Source organism: Thalia democratica, chromosome 3, assembly GCF_965202585.1.
Source record: "Thalia democratica chromosome 3, ktThaDemo2.hap1.1, whole genome shotgun sequence".
Lineage (NCBI taxonomy): Eukaryota > Metazoa > Chordata > Thaliacea > Salpida > Salpidae > Thalia > Thalia democratica.
In genome coordinates, this window is record NC_139167.1 from 4039466 (window position 1) to 4046941 (window position 7476).

A 7476-nucleotide genomic window follows, 5' to 3' on the forward strand; every position below is an offset into this window, starting at 1 on the left:
TACTTACATTTATTTGGTCAAAAATATTATAATTATTAGTTTAAGTTGCATGAGTTTTCAAAAATACAGTTTTAAAAGTAATTTTTAGTCAATAAAAATACATTTTGTTGTCAAACTCTTATTTCTTAAAAACAGTTTAAATTATTGCTAAAACATAAGTTTAAAAGTTATAAACTTAGAAAAAATAAAGGGAAAAAACTTTTAATAACTTTCAAATATTTCTGCTGCTAAAATATTACAAACATTTCCTAAAGCTAGGACTAAATTTTATAAAATTCAAAACTGATATCTAAGACGAGTAGTTTTATAGAATTCTATAAAATATTTTTTTAAACTAACCTTCTAAGAAGCTTGATTAATATTCCAATAGCAATGATTGAAGATACACCAATAACAATATAAATAAACAAGTTGTTGCTGTTTGTAGTTTCTAAATTCTTAGTATTTTCATTTGGAGAAGTTGTAAAACTATTTTCTAATAAAGTTAACACATTGTTTGATTTTGTGTCAGTCTCAAATTTTGAAGATTTAGAATTGTTTTTAATAAATCCAGTTCTATCTAAATTTTTGAGTTTGTTATTGAGTAATACTTTTTGTTAACACTTTAATTTTAATGCTTGATAGTGTAGTTTTTATTAACAAAACTGCAATAGTTATTTTTGATTTTATAAGCTTTTTAGTTGTGGAAGTAATTTTTTGTATTAAAGTTGTGGCAATATATTTTAAAGATTTAGATTTTACACTTTTTGGTAGCTCACCAAACTAATAATATTGTTATTATTCATTACTTGCAATGTAAACACCTTCAGCTTTTAATATACTTTAAAGCTACTTTGTAACTATATTAAGAAACATACTAATATTTATTTGGTCAAAAACATTATAATTATTAGCTGTAGAAGTTTAAGTTGCATGAGTAGTTTTTAGTTTTAAAAGTTAGAATGTTGTTGGTTTTAATAGTAATAAAAATTTTAATTTTTAATAAAACTTCTGTAAAGTTTTGTTATTATAAGCAGAAGGTTTTGTAAAATTTTAACTCACTTCTGTTTTTATTGGTAACAATTTCCTTAGCAGTTGTGTAATTGAAGCTTGTAGGAAAAATATAATTTGATGATTTGTTGGTATGTAAAGAACTGTTAGCTAGTATGGAATAAAAAGTTGAGGAGTCATCACTGCCAGAGTATTCTAGATCCAATGGTGGAATATTGTTTCTCTCAGAATAACTTAAGTTTGGAAACCCCTGACTTTCAGTTACGGTGAAACAGAAAACTTTTAAAAGAATGATATAAGCTTCTTAGCTTATATCGTCCGAAAAAGTCTTTAGTTGTGTATTTAAGCTTACTTAAACTAAAAAAACTAAAATACACCATCAATAAAGCAAATTTCAAATGTTTATTTTTTAATATTTGTAAGGTAAAACGTTAGAACTTTATTGTTCATCATCGTAAAAAGAGTTTTGCTTTAACAAAAAAACATTTTTTAAAACCTAGTTTATTTTATTTAAAATTCTAGCCTTGGTTTTTATAAGCGTTAAAAGTTTCTTTAAAACTTTGTTTATTTAGTAAACAACGCAAATTTTTTTTTACTAAAACCTATCTAACTTGTAATAAAAAATTTTTACCAAAAGTTCTAAATATATTATTTATCAAAAAAAAAGATAAAATATAAACTTGTAATTAGATATTTTGTCTCGTTATAAATAAAAATTAATAAAATAACTCAAACTAGCATCTTAAAAACAAAAAGAAAATACTAAAAGCTACCAACTTCGACAAAAAACTGAATACAAAAAAACAGTATACTTAAAAATTTAAGAAGTACAGCTTAAAGAAAAGTGAAAATATTTTCTCACTGCTACAAAATTTTGCTATATACATGAAGCAAATTAACTACTTTCAAAAATGGCAACACATTTAATTCTTATGATTTTAATTAGGTTTAAATAAGGAAATTCTTATTACTATTTAGTTAGATTTTGTGTTTATACAACTTAATTATTTTATTTGTATTTTATTCATATTCAATAAAAGCTTACAATGACTTTTAAAGTATTACAGTAACGATTAGAAATTTAGTATGTAGATTTTAAATTTTAAAGTTCTAAACACTCCAAAAGTAAAGATTAAGTAGCTTTTAAATTTTCAAAAATACTAGAGAATTAATTATGTTTACAGGAAGATTACTACAAAGTTTTATTTTATTGTCATTTGCCTGCTTACGTTTGTAAGTTGCTTTGAATTTTCTTAAAAAGTATAAATAGTCAGCTTTTAAAAAATAATAATATACTTAACACACAGAGTATGGAAAAAATCCTACTACTAATATTGATTTTTTAATTAAATTAATTGATAAATTCTGTTTCTATTCACATTCCTGTGCTAAATTTGAGTAACACAGAACCAAAAATAAAATTAGGTTTCATATTCAATATTCAATGCAATAAAGTTATCCGAAGTGTTTCTTCGTACTTTAACAGAAAGTCTTGCGTTCAATATTCATTTGAACTGTTCACTTTTTACATCTATAATAAGCATAACAAATAGTACTTAAAAAAAGTACGTAATCAAACTCAACTAAAACCTTTTTAATTGTTTTAAACTTGAAGCATTTACTTTACTAACCAAGTTTACCAATTGTACTTTATATATTCTCTAGATACAATTTTGCTGATAAAACTTATATAGGCTATTTTAACTAATTGATACTATGTTATGTCTATTTTTTATTTCTGAAGTAATACTTTGTTATGTAAAATTGAACAACAAGTGATTTTCTTTACCTGGGTCAGTTATTTGAAATTAATACATAAAAGTTTGTATCATTATAAAACATTGTTTCATTATGCAAAAATGCTTTTGTTAATTTGCATTAATTGAAGCTTGTACGTTTATTAAAGAACAAAAAATTTTTTTTTTACTTTGGGTAAAGCATCCGAAGGTACCTTGAAAGTGACTATCAAAAAAGGGAATTACCCTTTTTCATATGACGCAATAAAGCGCATGTTGAGAAGTTTATAAACCCAACAACTAGAAATTTATCATCGCCTTCGATAGCTCAGTTGGTAAAGCGGTGGACTGTAGCTGAAAGTCAGAAATCCATAGGTCGCTGGTTCGACTCCGGCTCGAAGGACATTTTTAGAAAAAAAATTTATATTTAATTATCATAATTTTTAAAAACCTAAACATTTTTGATATTTTTGAAAGTTTAAGAGTTACTGAGTATTTTTAGATTAAAATATAGTCTTCATTTTAGTTGTATTTCAAGATATAAACATTAAAATAAAAATGACTATTTTCTTTTATTTTCACAAAATTTTTTAAGCACAAATTAATTCTTTAGTGAGAATAAAGACTTTTTTTAGTGGCAAGAAAGCTTGAAAATATATATATTAGTTTCAATTGTTATTAACTAAGCTATGAGGGTTGTAGTGCATTTTTGTTGCTGTTATTTCTTATATTTAGGTTTATTTTCATACAATAGCACTTGCTATATCTTTAAAAGCTCTGCACCGTACTTAACTAATAGAGAGTCTAACATTTTTTATTCGAAATAAAATAGTTCTATGTACACTAATTGACTTATGTTATAATTTATTACCTTTATTGCTACTTGAATTTGATTGATAACAATTAGTTGTTTTTAAAAGTAGAAAATACTATTCAACGAATAGTTTAAAAATTAAATACGAAATAAAGTTCATTTACAATTAACTTAAAAGCATTTTTAATACTTATCTAGTTTTCTGCAAATATAATAATACTTTCTATATACACTAATGTGCAACTTTAGAAATCTTGCTTAAGACAAACTTTATAAAGGAAACTTTTTATTTGATTTTTATACCTAAAATCAGTGGTTTTAAAAGTTTAAGGACAACATAGCCTCTTTTTTTTTAATGTGTTGTATCCAAGAAACCATTTAAAAATTATTAAGTAGAACTTAAGTTTGAGATTTACAGTAACCTCTCGGATCTTTACGCACTCGTGACGTTACGCACTCTAGTTTAGTTACGCATTTCAGAATTCTATAAAATTCAGAAAATAAAATTTTTAGTTTTTTTAATATTGCGCAAACTTGGTTTAATGTATATTTTTTGTTTAAAATATGTTTTTGAATGCTAACACACCTCTCTATATCTTTAGACTTTGTAAATTTATGTTCCTTGACTAATTGATAAACATTTAGTCATACCTCAGTATATCAGAAATTTTGTTAATAATAAAAGATTAAAATAAAATTCTGAAATAAACATGACTGTGTTTAATAATGAAAGTATAATGAAATAATGAGTGTTTAAAACACAATGAAATAATACAGCAGTCTTGCCCTATATATTAATAAACACCATTTTATAATTGTAAAGAAATGCTTAATTATAAATTGAATTTGCTAAGTAGAATAGATTATAAATGTCACATACAAATAAAGATAAAGATAATTTCTACTTGTTATTAAAATAGGAAAATTGTTTCTACTCGTATTATTATTTTATAGAAATTCAAATCCTTTTTTTAAAATATCTATAGTTTTATCTGTTGTTTTCATATTTATAAATAAAGTAAACAAATATTTAAAAGTTGGAAAGTGCCCAGTCTGCTTTTAACTAGAATCAATATTAAAAAACAACCATTATAGTGAGTTAATTTGGTAACTCTCGTTTCTTTACGATCTCTCATTTCTTTACGCACTTTTTCTGTGGACACAATGTGCGTAAATAAGCGAGAGGTTACTGTATTGAATTAATATTGAACCAATAAATCGAACTACTTGTATTTTAAATCAAATACACATTGTCCAACTCTAACGATTAAACCATATATTTATGTTAACATATTGTATAAAGTTGTTTTATTATTTATCATGTATTTAAATACTAACTTCTAAAATTAAATGCTTAAACCTTAAGTTCTTATAAGAAACTTAAACCTAAGTCTAATGAAAAACTATTCCTAAGTTTATTCCAAAACTATATGTTAACTCGTAAAAACATTGTTTAAAAATTAGAATTGTTTTTACAAAAAAATACTATTTTTATTTTTAAGAAAATAATCATCATTGTTTGTTGTAGCAAAGTAAATAAGTTTCATAAAAACTATTAGATGCATAAAAGTAAATATTCTTTCATAATAATACTAATATAGAAATTATAGTGTAACAGCGATACCAAAGAAAATAAAAAACAAATTAATAATATAATGTAAAAATTGTTAAATACAACAACGTAAAATTGTAACTTTACTTTCTCTGTAGAAATTTTTGCACTCTATTTAAAACTAACTATAGTATTTGATAATATTATTTCTAAACAGATAATAGTATTTTAGCGATATTAAAGAAAATAATAAATAAAGAATATAATGTTGCTGAAACTCGTTGTACAAACAACAGAATGCTACTTTAATTTTTTATTGTAGAAATATCTCGCACTTTACTTGGAACTTTTTAGTCCAAATCTTCTACTGCGTCATCAGTTGGTGCTGAAGTTTTGATGACGTCATCACTTTCTGTTGAGCTTTTGATGACGTCACTTGTACCTTGTTTTGGTTGGTCAACTTTCTCATATGCATCACTTTCTTTTTGATCAACTATGACGTGAGATTCAGAATCGTTTGCAGAGTTTTTCGTGACGTCACTGTCATTTTTTTGATCTTGGTCAACATTTTCTTTGGGTTCAGCAGTTATTGCTTTTGCAGGGTTATATTTTGTAGGGCTTTCATTTTTAGTGTCTTCAGAGCTTTCTTCTATGTTAACAGTGTCTTCTTCAGTGCCTATGATGACAGTTTCATTAGACATTTCTTTTGCCTGACAACTGTCTTCACCAACAAGAGTTTTTTCAATTTTAGCAGCTTTAGAATTTTCATTTTCTGTTACTTTGCTACTATTAGGCTCTTCTGAAACTGATTCGTATGCTACACTGACGTTTTCGATTTTACCAGCTTTAAAATCTACATTAGACATTTCTTTTGTTTGAGAACTTTCTTCAGCAGCTGGTTTTTCCTTTCCAGCAAGTTTAGAATCTGCATTTTTAGTAACACTACTATTTTGAGGGTTTCCTGAAATTGTTTCGTAAATATGGTTTCTCTCTTGTGGGGTGCCAATTTCATTAACTTCGATAACCCTGTCTTGAGACATTAAATCTTCATCATTGGGCTTTGGGTTCTCGCTTTCACAAACACTTTCCTTTCTTTTGTGAAGATGCCTGTGAATTTTATTTTTATTTGTATTTGTATTTGTTTTTATTAGAAAAAATAGTAAAATGTTTTTAAATGTATTATATAGGCTATTTATTTTTTGACAGTTAAAGCTTTGATTTTAAAGCATTATTTTGTAACTAAAACACATAAATAAATTGTAAAAATTTATGTTTTGTCCTAAAATAGATTTTACAACATTAAAAATAAAAAGTATTAGAGTTTCTTAAATTTTTAAAAAACGATAAATAGCATAAAAATGGTCAAGTAATTACTTACCACAATATTTAAACCAGATAAAAAAAACAATTATTTTAAAATATTTTTAACTAAAGTAACCTGGTCACTAGTAGTGCGCTTAAAACTCCAACAATTATGACTGAGAAAACAGCTACTGTGACGTAAATAAACAGTTTCTGATTAGTCGGGTCCGCGTTTTTCAAAATTGACTTTTCGTTTGAAGAAGCTTTATTTTCTAAAAAATGTTAATTTTTGTTCAAACCTAGTTTTATACAAAAAAACTGTATTAACATTTTTTTTTGTATATTTATATTTGGTATATTTTGTTTGGTCCAAGTTATCAAATTGTTTTCTGAAAACTTTATATTTTTTACTACTTTCTAAAGTTTTTCATGTTGTTTTCCTGCGTATGTTTATCTAATCATTAGTTCTATAAACATTAATACCTATTTATAAAGCATCTTTTATGGTAAACCATTTCATTTACTAAAAGTTAATTAGGTTTAGATTTGGGAAACTGAAGATTAATACAAAGCGATAACGAAGATCACTGTATAAATTAGTTAACTAATTGATAAATAAAAGAGTTGTTTTAAATTTTATAAAGCTTACCTATTTTATTTTCATTCAAAACTATTTTAGATTTGTGAAGTTTTAGAGAATCAGTTTCATAAGAAGTGATAGGCACTGTTGTTGTAAAAGTTTTATTTTTTCTTTTATTATTTCATCGGCGCCTTCGATAGCTCAGTTGGTAGAGCGGTGGACTGTAGCTGAATGTCAGAAATCTATAGGTCGCTGGTTCGACTCCGGCTCGAAGGACATTTTTAGAAAAATATTTTTAAAATTTTATCTAGTTACCATTTATCATAGTTTAATAGAATTTTAACATTTTTTGATATTTTTTAAAATCTAAGAGTTACTGAATATTGTAATATGGAAACAATGGTCTTCATTTTAATTGTATTTTAAAGTATAAACAACTAAAAAAGTTTTTACTAGTTTCTTTTATTTTCACATAAATTTCTAAGCACAAATTAATGCTTTA

The 7476-nt window shown here is 24.9% G+C and overlaps 2 non-coding genes across 2 annotated transcripts; both read left to right on the plus strand.

Moving 5' to 3' along the window:
* Positions 1-3043: 3043 nt before the first annotated feature.
* On the plus strand, positions 3044-3129 carry Trnay-gua (transfer RNA tyrosine (anticodon GUA)). The gene is given in 2 exon segments: positions 3044-3080; positions 3094-3129. It is a non-coding gene; the product is annotated as a tRNA-Tyr (tRNA).
* Positions 3130-7164: 4035 nt separating this feature from the next.
* On the plus strand, positions 7165-7250 carry Trnay-gua (transfer RNA tyrosine (anticodon GUA)). The gene is given in 2 exon segments: positions 7165-7201; positions 7215-7250. It is a non-coding gene; the product is annotated as a tRNA-Tyr (tRNA).
* Positions 7251-7476: the final 226 nt, after the last annotated feature.